Below are 18356 nucleotides of genomic sequence, written 5' to 3' on the forward strand. Positions count from 1 at the left end.
CTGCAGACACCTGACCTCTCCCCCCGCCGACCCCCCCCGACCCCCTACCTCCCCCAACCCTCGATTGAATCTTCAGGGAATTAATGGTCAGTGACAGGGCCTCTGTGAACAATACTCAAGCACTCTCCGGTTCTCTTTCGGAGAGTCGGTGCAGACTCGACGGGCCGAATGGACTCCTCCTGCACTGTCAGGATTCTATGTTGCTTTTGCCCTTTTTCATGTTGCCATCTTCCAAACCGCTGCAATGAAAACAGCATCCACCTAACAGCAGCGCTGTCTTTTAACAGTCCAGATTTTAACCAGTCCTTCTATGGAAAGCCAATTCCTTGCACCTTAATGCCCAGTTCCTGCTGAACCCTGAATGCAAATACAATGCCCAAGTTCAGTTTGCAGGTGTCTCACGCAGATGCTCTCAGATTTCCTACCCGGAGTCTGAGCCCACCTGTTGCAAAGATTGACGTTGTACCGTTGCTCAGCTAGTGATGTGGTCCAGCTGGAGGAATGGGAAATTGAGGTGGGGAACAAGAGGAAGGCGAGCGAACATTTAGAAAATCATAGAAATCATAGAAACCCTACAGTACAGAAAGAGGCCATTCGGCCCATCGAGTCTGCACCGACCACAATCCCACCCAGGCCCTACCCCCATATCCCGACATATTTTACCCACTAATCCCTCTAATCTACGCAACCCAGGACACTAAGGGACAATTTTAGCCTGGCCAATCAACCTAACCCGCACATCTTTGGACTGTGGGAGGAAACCGGAGCACCCGGAGGAAACCCACGCAGACACGAGGAGAATGTGCAAACTCCACACAGACAGTGACCCAAGCCGGGAATCGAACCCAGGTTCCTGGAGCTGTGAGGCAGCAGTGCTAACCACTGTGCTACCGTGCTGCCCCACGTGCTGCCCCAAATTTCTGGAGTTTGAAATTTTTTAGGACACGGCACAGCATGATGGCACAGTGGTTAGCATTGCTGCCTCACAGCGCCAGGGACCCGGTTCGATTCCCAGCTTGGGTCACTGTCTGTGCGGAGTCTGCACGTTCTCCCTGTATCTGCGTGAGTTTCCTCCGGGTGCTCCAGTTTCCTCCCACAGTCCAAGGATACGCAGGTTAGGTGGATTGGCCATACTAAATTGCCCCTTAGTGTCAGGGGCACTAGCTAGGGTAAATGCATGGGGTTATGGGGATAAGTCCTGGTGGGATTGTGGTCGGTGCAGGCTCGATGGGCCGAATGGCCTCCTTCTGCACTGTAGGATTCTATGATTCTATGAAATGTACAAACCTAATTGCCCTTGAAAAGGTGATGGTGAGCCGCCTTCTTGGTGGTACACCCACAACACTGTTAGGGAGTTCTGGGATTTTGATCCAGCCACAGTGAAGGAATGGCCGATATATTTCCAAGTCTGGATTGTGTGTGACTTGGAGTGGAACTTGCAGGTGGTAGTGTTCCCATGTGTCAGCTGCCCTTGTCCTTGTCTAGTTAGCAGAGGTCACAGTTTTGGAAGATACTGTTGAAGGAGCCTCGATGAGTTGCTATAGCTCTTCTTGTGGATGGTACAGACCGCTGCCAGTGTGCGTCATTGATGGAAGGAGTGAATGCTGCTCAAGTGACCTGCTTTGTCCTGGATGGTGTCGAGCTTCCTGAGTGTTGTTGGAGCTGCACCCATCCAGGCAAGTGGGAAGTATTCCTGAATTGTGCCTTGTAGATGGTGGACAGGCTTTAGGGAGTCAGGAGGTGAGTTACTCACTGCAGAATTCCCAGCCTCTGACCTGCTCTTGTCGCCATAGTGTTTATATGGCTAGTCTAGTTCAGTTTCTGATCAATAGTAGCCCTCAAGGTGTTGATAATGCAAGGATATTTTTACACGAAGGCACATGGATGAAATTGATACATAAACAGTTTGTTTTTGCATCCTTTATAATTTAATTAGAATTTATTTTCTCATGAAATCAGGACGAGCACATTGTGGTTGGGAATCGAAATGTTCATTCCATGCGTTTATTGGTCAGAATGATTCTGGAGTTGTCTATGGGTGATTTTATATTTTGGGTGGGTGGATTACGAGCACAGGGTGTGCATGCTGTCCAAAGCCATTCTCAATCGGGCAGAAACATTCATCCCCCTGTCCAACCCAGTCTCAATGGTATTTTGTTCAATTACAGGAAAGAAAAAGTGTGTAACGGTTCTTGTGAACACAAGCTTGCAGCTGCAAACCATAAAGCTGGTAAGATCATTTCCAGAACCTACATCTGTGCGCTTTTGTTGCACATACTTGCTCTGTGTACGTGGCACACTAAACTATCGCCACTGCCTCTCTGTCGAATGACTGGAAAAATTACTGATGGCTTGTCTCTGCTGTTCTTTGTAACTTCAAAGTTTGACTATCTCAATGCCCTCCATCGACCGCCTTCCATCCTACAAAATCTCAATCTCATTCAAAACTCTGCTGCCAGTATCCAAACCAACTCCTTTTTACTCATCGCCCTGTGCTTGTTGACTTTTATCGGCTCACGGTCCAGCAATAATTCTGTTTTAAAATCCTCATCCTCTTTTTCAAATCTCACCAAGTTTCTAGGTGCCCAGATCGCCAACAACCAGTCCTGGACCCTCCACGCCGACGCTATAGTTAAGGAAGCCCACCAAAGCCTCTACTTTCTCAGGAGGCGAAGGAAATTCAGCATGTTTGCTAAAACTCTCACCAACTTTTACAGAAGCACCATAGAAAGCATCCTTGCTGTTTGTATCACAGCTTGGTATGGCTCCTGCTCTTCCCAAGACGGCAGGAAACTACAAAGGGCCGTGAACGAAGCTCAGTCCACCATGCAAACCAGCCTCCCATCCATTGACTCTGTCTACACTTCTCGCAGCCTCGGAAAATCAGTCAGCACAATCAAGGACCCCACGCAGCCCGGACATTCTCTCTTCCATCTTTTTCCGTCGGGAAAAAGATACAAAAGTCTGAGGTCATGTACCAACTGACTCAAGAACAGCTTCTTCCCTGCTGCCATCAGCCTTTTGAATGGACCTACCTTATATTAAGTTGATCTTTCTCTACACCCTAGCTATGACTGTAACACTACATTCTGCACTCTCTCCTTTCTTTCTATATGAAAGGTATGCTTTCTCTGTATGGTGTGCAAGAAACAATACTTTTCACTGTGACAATAATAAACCAAATCAACTCAAATCAAATCAAATCAAATCAAATGTTTCCAGCTGTAAACCTCTATGACTCTATAATTTTGTCTTTTAAAAAGCATTTAGACAGTTACATGGGCATGATGGGTATAGAGGGATATGGGCCAAATGTGGACAATTGGGATTAGCTTAGGGGTTTGAAAAAAAAAGGGAGGCATGGACAAGTTGTTTCCATGCTGTAAACCTCTGTGACTCTATGACTCTAAATCAAATCAAATCAAATCAAATCAAATGACTTTGTCCCCCACCCACCTCACCACCTTTCCCCTTTCCCCCTCCCACCATTACCCTTCCAACCTCCTCCAGCTCCCCAACTTTCCAGGATATCTGCACTTTTCCAATTCTGGCACCCTTAATTTATTTTTCGTCTTCATTAATGGCCGTGCTTTCAGCACCGTGGACCAGCCCAGTCTGGGAATCACTCCCTCATCCTCTCTACTTTTCTCCCTCTCCTTCCTCCCATATTATGATCTGTAAAACCTACTACTTTGACCAAGCTTTTGCTTACAGTTTCTGACATCTCTCTATGTGGCTCGCTGTCGCATTTTGCATCTTGGAATGTCTTGCCATGTTATAAGTTCCATATCAATACAACTTTTTCTTGCTGTTCCCTTAATTTGTCACTATTCCCTCAACTTTACTGATGCAGAAAGCTGCCTGTGAGACTCGAGTCATTGACTGATTGTCCCCAGCCAAATACTCGAACTAGCAATGCTGCCGTGTTTTGTGATGGCCTCTTTATTTATTCATGTTACACCAGTGACTGAACTTTCCATCTACCGCTGGTCTATATTTAGGCTCTTCTGCACCTCTGGCCCCTTACCACTGCCTGTCGGTCCTTTTACAACTTGATCCTAGACATTAATCAGCATTTGGGGACCTGTCTCTTCTGGACAGAATATAAAACATTAGATTCTGCAGTAGCAGAGCATCTAATCATAGGATCAGACATAGACTCTGAACAGTGTTGAAGGAGGCCATTCGGCCCATTGAGTCTACATGTAATCTCGAACGGAGAATCCCAGCCAGACCCCCCTTCCCCTAAACCTCGTGTAGTTACCCTGCTAATCCTACTAACCTACACACCTTGAGACACTAAAAGTGGGATTTTCCAGCCGCACTCGCCCCAAAGCCGGGAAATCCCACCCGAGGTCAACAGACTTTTACATGGACCGTGTCCCACCCGCTATGATTCCCGTGGCGGGCAGGATGGGAAAATTCCACCCTAAGGGTCAATTTAGCACGGCCAATCCACCTAACCTGCACATCTTTGGGCTGTGGGAGGAAAGCAGTGCACCCGGAGGAAACCCACACTGACACGGGGAGAATGTGCAAACTCCAAACAGACGGTCACCCAAGGCCAGAATTGAACCCGGGTCTCTGGCGTTGTCAGGCAGCAGTGCTAACCACTGTGCTGTTAGGCAGTCCAAGCGAAACAGACGGGTATTTCAAGGGTCTCCTGGGGTCTCGCTCACAAATTGACTAAGAATTAGACTTGTTCCCCTGCACTCTTCAGCCCACACAAATTCGCTGAAAGTTTGAGCTAACAATGGCATCATGAGGGAATAAGGGCTTTGTGGCAGCGCAGTGGTTAGCTCTGCTACCTCACAGTGCCAGGGACTTGGGTTCGAGTCCTGACTTGGGTCACTGTCTGTATGGAGTCTGCATGCTCTCCCCGTGTCTGCGCGGGTTTCCTCCGGGTTCTCCGGTTTCCTCCCACAGTCTGAAAGACGTGCTGATTAGGTGCATCGGCCATGCTAAATTCTCCCTCAGTGTACCCGAACAGGCGCCGGAGTGTGGCGAATGGGGGGATTTTCACAGTAACTCCATTGCAGTGTTAATGTAATCCTACTTGTGACACTAATAAATAAAGTTTAAAAACATCAGGAACGTGAGTGAACAGCGCAGGCTACAGGATATCTCCTTTACTCATGAGCTAAAAGGGTTAAGGAAAATAACAGCAGAAGGATTAAGAAAGGGACAAAAGGAGGTGAATTCAATATCAAATCAGGTATGGAAAGAGAAGTAAAGAGAATTTAAAAAAAGAGTGGAAGAAGAAAAAGAGAAAAGAAGACCAGAGGGACAAAAAAATGTGAAATTTGATATTTTTAAATCTCCTCCGAATATTTACAACCTGGTGGTCTGCAAGGCCACACTTAGTTGCAGCACCAGAGAGGTTAAATGACATTAATTACGAATGGTCAAATTGCTATTAGGCTACTTGGGCTGCTAATTGCTGGCCTTAAATTTATGCAGGAGCTTAGCTTGTATCTACCAGGCAAATGCAACAACTTTCTGATAGTCAATGCATTCCAATGGTGAGGCAGACAGCAAAATGCCAATTTTGCAAAGCAAATTGCGGAGTGGCACAGCCTTGGCAGCGACTTACGAATTTAACTGCGTGTCGACCGCTCTCCTGGATTCGATGCATTTATACATAAGGGTAAGTTCTATTAGTCTCCTTGTTATCTTGACAGCAAATTCTGGCCCAAGATTAAACAACAGTGGGCCTATTGGAAGGTGGTCATACAATATCTATTGTCCAATTGTGCCCTTTTTGCGCTATTATTAAAGCTTATTTATTCGTGTCACAAGTCGGCTTACATTCATACTGCAGTGAAGTTGCTGTGAAAATTCCCTAGTCGCCACACTCCAGCGCCTGTTCAGGTACACTGAGGGAGAATTTAGCATGGCCAATGCACCTAATCAACACGTCTTTCAGATGAAACCGGAGCATCCGGAGGAAACACACGCAGACACGGGGAGAACATGCAAACTCCACACAGATGGTGACCCAAGCTGGGAATCGAACTTGGGTCCTTGACTTTGAGAGGCAGCAGTGCTAACCACTATGCCACCATGCCGCCCATTTAAACAGTAGGTACAAATTCACAAAACATCTGCTCTCACCACAGTAAATTTTGACTACATGGCATGCATTAATAAAGAATTAACATCTCTTGATGTCCCTTCCTTGCTAACTATTTCCACATTGCTTCTCAGGTATTTCTGCCTTTTTTCCAAATCAGGTTTTCTCATGCCTTCACACCATTGCACAGTTACGATGCCATTGCTAAACCCCCCTTCAGTTGCCTCTATATAGCTGACTGCAGCTCCAATACTGTCAACACAGCAGCTTTGGTCACCTCTGTTTCATTACATAGAATCACATTGAATGTAGAGCACAGAGACAGGTCCTTAGATACAACCGATCGATGTCTGTGCGTCTGCTGTGTCCCCCTACTCCATTTCCTCTAACTCTACCAGCATGAACATGTGTTCCTTTCTTCCTTGTGTGAGTATTTCACTTCCCCTTAAATGTACCATAAACTATCTCAAGGACTGCTTCAATTCTATTGCCTGGTCCTGTACTGTATGCTATCCTAGCCGGTTGCATTTGCCTAGCCTCTTCCCATCTTTATAACTGCTCATAACGAGATGCTTATCTTCACCATCAACATCTCTTCTTCCCTAACTTGCTCTGGCACCTTACAACCAGAACATTTTTCCTGTCTCTGTTGTGCACTGCACTTTGACCTTCTTTACTTATGTCATTATGTTACTATGGGTGGCACGGTGGCACAGTGATTAGCACTGCTGCCTCACAGCGCCAGGGACCCGGGTTTGATTCCCAGCTTGGGTCACTGCCAGACTGCACATTCTCCCCGTGTCTGCGCGAGTTTCCTCCGGGTGCCCCGGCTTCTTCCCACAGTCTGAGAGATGTGCTGGTTAGGTGTGTTGGCCATGCTAAATTCTCCCTCAGTGTACCCAAACAGGCGCTGGAGTGTGGCGACTAGGGGATTTTCACAGTAACTTCATTGCAGCGTTAATGTAAGCCTACTTGTGACACTAATAAAATTTAATTCATTAGTTTTCTTCTGTCAGCTCAAGTCATGTTTTCTTTGCTCTCTGTCTCAATGACATCCATCGCTCTTTCATGATTATTTTTCAAGCCATCAAAATCCCAGTCACTTCTGGTATTCCTCACATTGTGTTATAAAGTCGCCATTAATCTTCCATCACCTCCAATGAACAACTTGATTGGTTATTGCTTTTCTCTCCTGCTTTTCTCAATGACCTTACTCGTGGCCATAACAGAGAAAATGCTTGCTTTCAAAAATAAGACTTTTCCTGATCTCAGGACCTGCTAAAACATGTTACAATCAATGAAGTACTTTTCAAGTGTTGTCTGCTTTGTGACGTAGGTGTTATATATTTAAAAGGGTTGCAGGTTGCTGTAAGAGCTGATCACATGATTTGATGGTGCTGTCATTAGTGTGTTTGCAGAGGCTGCTGTTTTACTTTCAGTTTTGTATTCTGTGCAATGCAGAGAGCATCTCTTTCAATAAACCCTGTTGCGTGTTAGTTTGAATCTACATGTGCAAATCAAGTCTACTTTTCTGTGTAAAACCCACAACACCTAACATTGTTAGAAATTACAGAAGGAAACTCAGCAGACAATTTGCACGCTGCTGTGTTGACAGAATTAGAACCGCAGTCAGATACAGGGCAATTGCAGGAACACTTGAGAAGCTTAGCAACATCATGTTTAGGTTTAAGTTTATTTATTAGTGTCACAAGTAGGCTTACATTAACACTGCAATGAAGTTGCTGTGGAAGTCCCCCGAAACCGTGCAATGGTTTGATGGCTTGAGAAAAAACTGATAAAGAAATAGGGCAGAAAGGACAGAGAGGCAAAGTGGAAATAGTTAGGGGGAGATGGTGGTGTAGTGATATTGTCACTGGATGAATAATCCAGACACTCTGGGAACGGATGTTCAAATCTCACCAGGGCAGCTGGTGGAATTTGAATTCCAATTGACTATGAAACCATTGCTGATTGTTCTAAAAACCTGTCAGGTTCACAGGAAAGCAAATCTGCCATCCTTACCTGGCCGGGCCTACATGTAACTCCAGACCCACAGCAATGTGGTTAATAATGAAATGGCCTTCCAAGCCACTCACTATGTGAATAATTAGGGATGGGCAACAAATGCTGGCCTAGCTAGTTATGCCCACAGACAATTAATAAATATATTTTAAAATAACTAAAGTAGCAAGCTCCCACCAAATCCATTGTGATAATGACTACATAATCTACTTTTTATTGATTAATTTATGGGTTGTGGGTGTCACTGTTGAGACCAGGATTTATTGTCCATTCCTATTTGATTTTGATTTGATTTGATTTATTATTGTCACGTGTATTAGTATACAGTGAGAAGTATTGTTTCTTGCACACTATACAGACAAAGCATACCATTCATAGAGAAGGAAACAAGAGAGTGCAGAATGTAGTGTTACAGTCATAGCTAGGGTGTAGAGAAAGATCAACTTAATGCAAGGTAGGTCCATTCAAAAGTCTGACAGCAGCAGGGAAGAAGCTGTTCTTGACTTGGTTGGTACGTGGCCTCAGACTTCTGTATCTTTTTCCCGATGGAAGAAGGTGGAATAGAGTAGTTGCCCTTTAAGACGTGGTAGTGAACTGCCTTCTCAAATCGCTACAGTCCCTGTGGTCTAGGTATACCCACTGTTGTTTGAGAGGGTGCTCCAGAACTTTGACCCAGTGACAGTGAAGGAATGGCAATATATTTCCAAGTCAAGATGGTGAATGTCTTGGAGGGGAACTTTCCAGGTGGTGGTATTCCCATATATCTGCTGCCACTGTGCTTCCAGATGGTAATGGTTTTGGGTTTGGAGTGTGCTGCCTATGGAGCCTTGGTGAGTTCCTGCATCTTTTTGATGGCACACACTGCTGCCACTGTGCATCGATTGTGGAGGAATTGAAGGTTTGTGGAAGGACTGCTAATCAAGCAGGCTGCTTTGTCTTGAATGATGTTGAGCTTCTGACTTGATTTGATTTATTATTGTCACATGTATTAGTATACAGTGAAAAGTATTGTTTCTTGCACACTATACAGCCAAACTGTACCGTACATAGAGAAGGGAAGGAGAGAGTGCAGTGTGTAGTGTTACAGTCATAGCTAGGGTGTAGAGAAAGATCAACTTAGTGCGAGCGAGGTCCATTCAAAAGTCTGACAGCAGCACGGAAGAAGCTGGTCTTGAGTCGGTTGGCATGCGACCTCAGACCTATGTAATTTTTCCCGAAGGAAAAGGTGGAAGAGAGTATGTCCGGGGTGCGTGGGGTCCTTAATTATGCTGGCTGCTTTTCCGAGGCAGCGGGAAGTGTAGACAGAGTCAATGGATGGGAGGCTGGTTTGTGTGATGGATTGGGCTACATTCAGGACCCTTTGTAGTTTCTTGCGGTCTTGGGCAGAGCAGGAGCCATACCAAGCTGTGATACAACCAGAAAGAATGCTTTCTATGATGCATCTGTAAAAGTTGGTGAGAGTCGTAGCTGACATGCCAAATTTCCTTAGTCTTCTGAGAAAGTAGAGGCATTGGTGGGCTTTCTTAACTATAGTGTTGGCATGGGGGGACCAGGACAGGTTGTTGGTGATCTGGACACCTAAAAACCTGAAGCTCCTGACCCTTTCTACTTCATCCCCATTGATGTAGACAGGGGCATGTTCTCCTTTACGCTTCCTGAAGTCGATGACAATTTCCTTCGTTTTGTTGACATTGAGGGAGAGATTATTGTCGTTGCACCAATTCACCAATTCCTGTACTCTGTCTCGTCATTGTTTGAGATCTAACCCACTATGGTGGTGTCGTCAGCAAACTTGAAAATCGAATTGGAGGGGAATTTGGCCACACAGTCATAGGTGTATAAGAAGTATAGAAGGGGGCAGAGAACACAGCCTTGTGGGGCATCGGTGTTGAGGATGATCGTGGAGGAGGTGTTGTTGCCTATTCTTACTGATTGCAGTCTGTGAGTTAGGAAGCTCAGGATCAAGTCGCAGAGGGAGGAGCCGAGCCCCAGGCCATGGAGTTTGGAGATGAGTTTCATAGGAATAATGGTGTTGAAGGCTGAGCTGTAGTCAATAAATAGGAGTCTGAAATAGGTGTCTTTGTTATCTAGGTGTTCCAGGGTTGAGTGCAGGGCCAGGGAGACGGCTTCTGCTGTGGACCCGTTGCGGCGATAGGCAAACTGTAGTGAATCCAGGCAGTCCAGGAGACTGGAATTGATTCATGCCATGACTAACCTTTCGAAGCACTTGAGTATTGTTGGAACTGCATCCATCCAGGCAAGTGGAGAGTATTCCATTATACTCCTGATTTGTGCCTTGTAGATTGTGGACAGGCCTTGAGGAGTCAGGAGGTGAGTTATTCGCCGCAGGATTCCAGCCTCTGGCCTGCTCTTGTAGCCACAATATTTATATGATGAGTCCAGTTCAGTTACTGGTCAATAGTAACCCTCAGGATATTGATAGTGGGGGATTCAGCAATGGTAATGCCATTGAATGTCATGGGGTAATGAATGGTTAGATTCTCTCTTGTTGGAGACGGTCATTACCTGACACTTGTGTGGCGTGAATATTACTTACCATTTGTCGGTCCAAGGCTGGACATTGATCAGGTCTTGCTGCATTTGGACATGGACTGCTTTTTATTTGTGAAGTTGATTGAGGGATTAATATTGGCTCAGATACTATGGAGAACTCCCATACTTTGACATGGGATTGTCTACATCTACCTAAGAGGGCAGATGGAACCTCGGTTTGAAGTGCTATCCAAAAACGACACCTCCTACAGTGCGGTGCCGGAGTATCGGGCACAGCTAACACACTCATATATCAGATTACTGCGAACCATTTGGTATAATTTATCTGTATCAAATCAGTCTGGTTAAATTTCATACCTGTTCTTCCTGGCTACCATCAAACCTTTGAATGGACCTACCATAGTCCAGTTGATCTTTCTCTACACCCTAGCTATGACTGTAACACTACATTCTGCACCCTCTCCTTTCCTTCGCCCGGATGTTATCCATGAACGGTGTGCTTTGTCTGTATAATGCGCAGAAAACAATACTTTTCACTGTATCCCAGTGCATGTCTACACTTCCCGCTGCTTCGGACATTCCCTCTTCCACCTTCTTCCATCGGGAAAAAAATGTACAAAAGTCTAAGATCATGCACCAACAGCAAGAAACAATACTTTTCACTTTACACCAATACATAAATCAAATCAAATCAAATGTACTGTTCAATCCCAGTCTCTGCTTCAGAGAAGATGGTGCTACCCTTACTCATGGCTTCTTTGCGTCTCGACTTGGCTATTCCAATGTACTCCTACCCAGCCTTCCACATTCTGTAAACTGTGTTCTCTACACCCTAGCTAAAGTAACATTACTTTCTACACTCTCTCCTTTCCTTCTCTATGAACAGTATGCTTTGTCTGTATAGCGAGCAAGAAACAATACTTTTCACTGTATGTTAATGCGTGTGACAATAATCAATCAGATCAAATTAAATCGAAATCACCCATCACCTCTGTTCTCGCTGAGCTGCATTGGCTCCAGTTTGAGTCATGCTGTGATTTAAAAATTCTCACCCTTCTCTAAGCTTAGTGACCCCAAAGCCCTTCTCCACCAACCTGACCTGTTGAAAATGCCTGACTCCGATCACCGTGCCAACGGTGATCATGTCTTCAGTTGTCAAAGCCATAAGTTTTGCAATTCCCAGACTAAACCTCCCCCCTCCTTCTTCCTTTCTTGCATCCTTTTAAGACGGCCCTTGCAACATACTGCCCAGACCAAGTTTGAGGTTATCAGCAAAAGGTATCTCCTTTCATGGCTCAGTGATTCATAGAGCTCTTTCATGGAGCTCTTAAGAGTGTCAAGGGGCATTTCAGAATTTTAAAGGCGCTATGCGAATGCACATTGGCATTGTGGTTGTTATGGCACATATAGATTCACAAGTTAGCGTAGAGCTGGCCAAGATGCCGACAAGATGCTAATTTACTCTTTTACTAATCATTTTGCTTGCTGAATTTACTGATGTTCTTCATTCCCCTTGCATAATGATGTTCAGAACTAATGTTAAGCAGCTGCAGGCAAAAACTTGGCAGATGTTGAAATAATTTTGAGCAACCGAAGCTTATAACTATATATTTTTTTTCTAAAGCGCTGTAAGATCTATGGGGCAGATTAAATCTTTGGAATTTTTCATGCTAAGACTCATTTAATGAATGGTAATTAATAGGCTCCACGCATGTTTTAAGCGATTACCTCATGCCTTGTTAATTTTGGAACTTCCATGATGTCAAATTGCATGGTAGCCTTGGGGATCACGTCGGGTTACGCTGGTACGGATTCGGGAGCACCGTGCCAACACCCTGGCATAGAACCAGTTTTTGGCAGACGTCAAGCTTTCAGCTTAAAGGATAGGCGGCATGGCGGCACAGCGGTTCGCACCGCTGCCTCACAGCTCCAGGGACCCGGGTTCAATCCCGACCTCGGGGTGACTGTCTGCGCGGAGTTTGCACGTTCTCCCCGTGTCCATTTCCTCCGGGTGCTCCGGTTTCCTCCCATAGTCCAAAGATGTGCAGCTTAGGTGGACTGGCCATTCTAAATTACCCCTTAAGTGTTTGGGGAATTAGCAGGGTAAATACATGAAGTTACGGGTAAGCCTGAGTAAGAGTTGGTGTAGACACAATAGACTGAATGGCCTCCTTCTGCACTGTAAGGATTCTATGATTTGAGCATAAACTCTTAGCTAACATCTCAGTGCAGTACAATGCTGCATTTTGAATGTGAGGTATTAAACCAAGGCTGTGGCTATCTTCGTGGCTAGAGTTTAAAAGGACCCCATGATATTTTTTTGAAAACTAGTATAGGAGCGCTAGCCAATATAAATCCCTCAGCCAACATCACTATCTTAGTGATTATCTCACTCCATTTATGGAATCTTGCTTTGCACAAATTCTCCACTGCATTTTCTACATTACAGCAGTGACAACACTCTAAAATTCTGTGGCTGGCTATAAAAAGTTTTGATGTGGAGATGCCGGCGTTGGACTGGGGTAAACACAGTAAGAAGTCTAACAACACCAGGTTAAAGTCCAACAGGTTTATTTGGTAGCAAAAGCCACAAGCTTTCAGAACAGGCTGTCCCTTCGTCAGGTTTAAAAAGTTTTGGCAGGTTGTCGAAGCTGCTATATAAATGAGCCTTCATTGAATAGTTTGATAACTCAAACTCTTACTCACATGTAAGTTGAATTCAGGGCCACTTAGTGTCAGAGAGTCATTTACAACACAGTACGGGGACCATTTGAGCCACCAAATACATGGTGGCTCCCCAGTCAGTTCCCACTCCCCTGTTTGATCGCCATGGTGATGCAAGTTCATTTCCTTCCACTTACTGCCCAATCTCCCCTTGAAATCATTGATGGTCTCTGCTTCCATCGCCCTCATGGGCAGCGGGTTCCAGGTTGCTCCCACTCATTGCTACAAAATGTTTTCCCTCACATTTTTTGCCCCAAATCTTAAATTCTCCTTGTCCTTCTACCATCAGCTAATGGGGAGAGTTTTTCCTTGCATGCCTTAACTAAAAGGTGGGGATGCCGATGTTGGACTGGGGTGGGCACAGTAAGAAGTCTCACAGCACCAGGTTAAAGTCCAACATGTTTATTTGGAATCACGAGCTTTCAAAGCGCTGCTCCTTCATCAGGTGAGTTCTGCTTATCCCCCTGACACTAGGAGGCAATCTAGTATGGCCAATCCACCTAATCTGCACATCTTTGGACTGTGGGAGGAAACCGGAGCACCCGGAGGAAACCCACGCAGACATGGGGAGAATGTCCAAACTCAACACAGTCACCCGAGACCGGAATTGAACCCGGGTCCCTGGCGTTGTGAAGCAGCAGTGCTAACCATTGTGCCGGTGTGCCGCCACAACTACCACCCCCTTTAGCGACATGAGATGCAAGTCATCCAAAACAAAGCCAACCTTTCCAGTAGCTGCTCCTCTCCAATGTTGACGCGATCATTGACTCCACTGTCTGCAACTCAACAGATATTTTGTCAGATTCCACTTCTTTCATATACACCGCCACAAGGAACTTGTGAATATCCTAGCCTAGTCCTAACTACACCTCTAAGCCTGTATCCCCAACTTTGTCCTTAAGGGGATCCCGCTCCACTTCTAACTATTGTTCTGTATAAAATCTCCTCCTTCACCGGGGTAAAATTTGCCACTTATCCTTTTAGCCAGATGACATACTCTCTTCCACTTCTTCCGTCGGGAAAAAGATATAAAAGTCTGAGGTTACGTCCCAACCAACTCAAGAACAGCTTCTTCCCTGCTGCCATCAGTCTTTTGAATGGACTTACCTCGCATTAAGTTTATCTTTCTCCACACCCTAGCTATGGCTGTAACATTGCATTCTGCACCCTCTCATTTCCTTCTCTATGAACGGTATGCTTTGTCTGTATAGCGCGCAAGAAACAATACTTTTCACTGTATACTAATACATGTGACAATAATAAATCAAATCAAATCAAATCAAACTTGATTGAAGAGAAAATAATCTCTCACAAACTTGGCATTGCCACTTTGAACATGCCCCTCAGTATTTTTAAAGTAAATTTGGGCAAAGGTTCATTAAACTTTTGCAAATCTGACTGAAACATTGCAGGTTTTCTTTCGAAAATGCAATGTTTAGAAGGCCCTGATCATTATTTAGCTTAGTCAGAAGGATGTTTACATGAGCTACAGGTGAAGAGAATCTGCGTATTTCACTTTGCGCTGAACCTAAGAAGTTTGATTGAAACCCACAAGCGTCCTTAATAGATCATGTGTGCAGACAGCTGGAATCGCTATTTACAATCTCTCCATCTCCTTTGGTATTGCGATAATTAGGGAAACATTCAAGCTTGAATGAAGATTGTGCATTTAAGTGTTTAGATCTGATTTAAGAACCCTTGTGTAATAGGAGCCCAGCAGAAATGGTTTGGCGCACAGAGATAGGGCCACCATTTTGCTTTATTGCTGAGTTTGTGTGAATGCCTTTCAGTGAGTTCTGCTGTTGGTGACAGAGAGTTCATAGAATCATAGAATCGCAGCAGTACAGTAGGAGGCCATTTGGCCCATCGGGTCTGTACTGACTACAATCCCACCCAGGCCCTAATCCTGTAACCCCGTGCATTTACCCTGCTAATTCCCCTGACACTAAGGGGCAATTTAGCATGGCCAATCAACCTAACCCGTACATCTTTGGGAAACTGGAGTACCCACGCAGACACAGGGAGAAAGTGCAACATCACACAGACAGTGACCCGAACCAGAAATTGAACCTGGGTCCCTGGCATTGTGAGGCAGCAGTGCTAACCACTGTACCACCGTGCCACAATGATCCCAGTTATATATGTTTCGGAAAATAGGACAAGGAGAAGGATTTGAATTTATAAAATGCCTTTCACCCCTTCAGTATCTCCCAAAGTGCTTTACAAGTACTTTTTGAAGTGCAGCAAACAAGCAATAATTTGAATGCAGAAGGGGATAATGAACAGACAATCTTGGCGATGTTGGAGCTGAAAGTGTGCATTGATTTGATTTTGATTTGATTTGATTTATTATTGTCACATATATTGGGATACACTGAAAAGTATTGCTTCTTCTGCGCTATGCCGACATAATATACTGTTTATAGATTACACACGGGAGACGGAAAGCAGAGAGTGCAAAATGTAATGTTACAGTCATAGATGGGGTGTAGAGAAAGATCAGCTTAATATATGGGTAGGTTCATTCAAAGGTCTGATGGCAGCAGAGAAAAAGCTGTTCTTGAGTCAGTTGGTACATGATAGACTTTTGTATCTTTTTCCCGACGGAAGGAGGTGGAAGGGGGTGGCTGGAATTTTACCGGCTGGAATTTTACCCTGATTCTGGAGCGGGCAAGGCTCACAGAACAGAATTCTCCATTGACCTCAGGTGGGATTTTACGAGCTTTGCCCGAGCGAGGTCATAAAATCCCGGCTAGTATGTCCGGGGTCCGTAGGGTCCCTGATTTAGCTGGCTTCTTTTCCGAGGCAGCGGGAAGTGCAGACAGAGTCAATGGATGGGAGGCTGGTTTGAGTGATGGACTGGGCTATGTTCACAACCCTTTGTAGTTTCTTGCGGTCTTGGTCAGAGCAGAGCCATACCAAGCTGTGATACATCCGGAAAGGATGCTTTCCATGGTGCATCTGTAGAAATTGGTGAGATTTTGTAGACTCTTACTCAGATCTCCTAATTCTAGAAAAGAATGACCAACATTTTATATAGCGCCTTTCATGTCCTCTGAATATTCCAAGTAACTTTGCAGTTAATGAACTGTAGCACTCTTGTAATGTAGACACAGTAAGAAGTCTCACAACACCAGGTTAAAGTCCAAAAGGTTTATTTGGTAGCAAAAGCCACTAGCTTTCGGAGCGCTGCTCCTTCATCAGGTGAGTGGGAGTTCTGTTCACAAACAGGGCAAGTAAAGACACAAACTCAATTTACAAAATAATGGTTGGAATGTGAGTCTTTACAGGTAATCAAGTCTTAAAGGTACAGACAATGAGAGTGGAGAGAGGGTTAAGCATAGGTTAAAGAGATATGTATTATCTCCAGCCAGGACAGTTAGTGAGATTTTGCAAGCCCAGGCAAGTCGTGGGGGTTACAGATAGTGTGACATGAACTCAAGATCCCGGTTGAGGCCATCCTCATGTGTGCGGAACTTGGCTATCAGTCTCTGCTCAGCGACTCTGCGTTGTCGTGTGTCGTGAAGGCCGCCTTGGAGAAGAGTGTTCTCTTCCTGTTGGGGAACACTTCAGCACTCATGGGCATTCGGCCTCTGATCTTCGACACACGACAGCGCAGAGTTGCTGAGCCATGGGCGAGGTTAGAGAATACCGGCTGGCATCTTTTCTCTTCACTTAAGAGGGCAGTTGGTGCCTTTGTTTAATATCTCACGTGAAAGACACCACTGGAGTGTCAGCCTAGAATGTGTGCTCATTGATAGTTGGGAGATTTTTTTAAAAACCTGTCCCTGAGCAGACATTTACTAGTTTCTCAGTCTGCTGTTTAAGATGTTTAAAATATCTCACAAAATGTCTGCACTCATGCTTACATCTCAACTTCTAGTAGCTTCTGTGTTGCCTGCTTACTTTGCTCTGAGTCCACACCCAGGCTTAACCAATCAAGCACAGTGAGCACTGGTCAGTTACCAGACTCTCATAAATGAACCCAAAAAAATTGAACCATTGAACACTGAGAGGGAGTGCTATCCACTGAGACACAGTGACAGAGATTCATTGTTGTAAAACCTCACTGTGCTCTATCAACGGGCAATTAAGGAAAATGATAAATGGTGAATGGCTTTGTCTTTTTAAACACTTTTGCAGTGCAATGAGGGATGGGAGCTGCAGCCAGGAGGGTGACAATATAGGGCAAAAATTTCATCAAGATTACCCCTTCCTGCCTCTTCTCCAGTATTGTGCTCAGGTGAAAGTTTGCGCACATACACGCAAACACACACACTAGGGAGCCTTTCAGTGTTCATTATTTATTGTGGCAGCACGCCACTGCCTTTCAGCCAGCTATTCAACCATGTAAAGCATCGCAATTGAGACCAATGACCTTCTCATCTGAAATCCGCATGTATTGCTGGACCTTTGTCTCCCCTCCATTCCTTAGCCCTGGAGCCCCTCTTATAGAAGCTCAGAGAATCCCTACAGAGCAGAAGGAGGCCATTTGGCCTGCCGAATCTGCACCGACTCTCTGACAGAGTGGGCCTGATTTTACCATCAAGTTACGCCCATTTTCGGACGTGAAAGCTTGGTAAAAGTTGGGTGTGAGGCGAGTCGCATGATCCGCACTCTCCTCCACGCTCGTTCTCCCTTTACCAAGGCCCGAAAATGGCCGCGATTGAGACCGCGTCTGAAACGGGACTGACAGCCATTTAAATGCATTTGCATGCATTTAAATTGATTTAATGGGCCACATGCCCAACTTTACCGACACTTCCCCCTTTACCACCGCATTCGCCCATCCAGAATCGGCGAGAAACAGACATGCTCCACAAAAGTCCGATTTGGGCACCCCAGTTAGTGAGGAGGTAAGTGCCAAGCGCCCGATGGCTCTCTGCTTGAGGTCGGTGGAGGGAGAGGGGGTGGGGGACAGGTGGGTCCAACAGCTCTCTATTTGAGATCGGTGGGGTTGGGGAAGGGGGGGTCCGCTGCCACTCTGCCTGAGAATAGTGAAGGGGAAAGGGGGGAGGGGCCC

The sequence above is a fragment of the Mustelus asterias genome, chromosome 23 (assembly GCF_964213995.1).
Source record: "Mustelus asterias chromosome 23, sMusAst1.hap1.1, whole genome shotgun sequence".
NCBI lineage: Eukaryota > Metazoa > Chordata > Chondrichthyes > Carcharhiniformes > Triakidae > Mustelus > Mustelus asterias.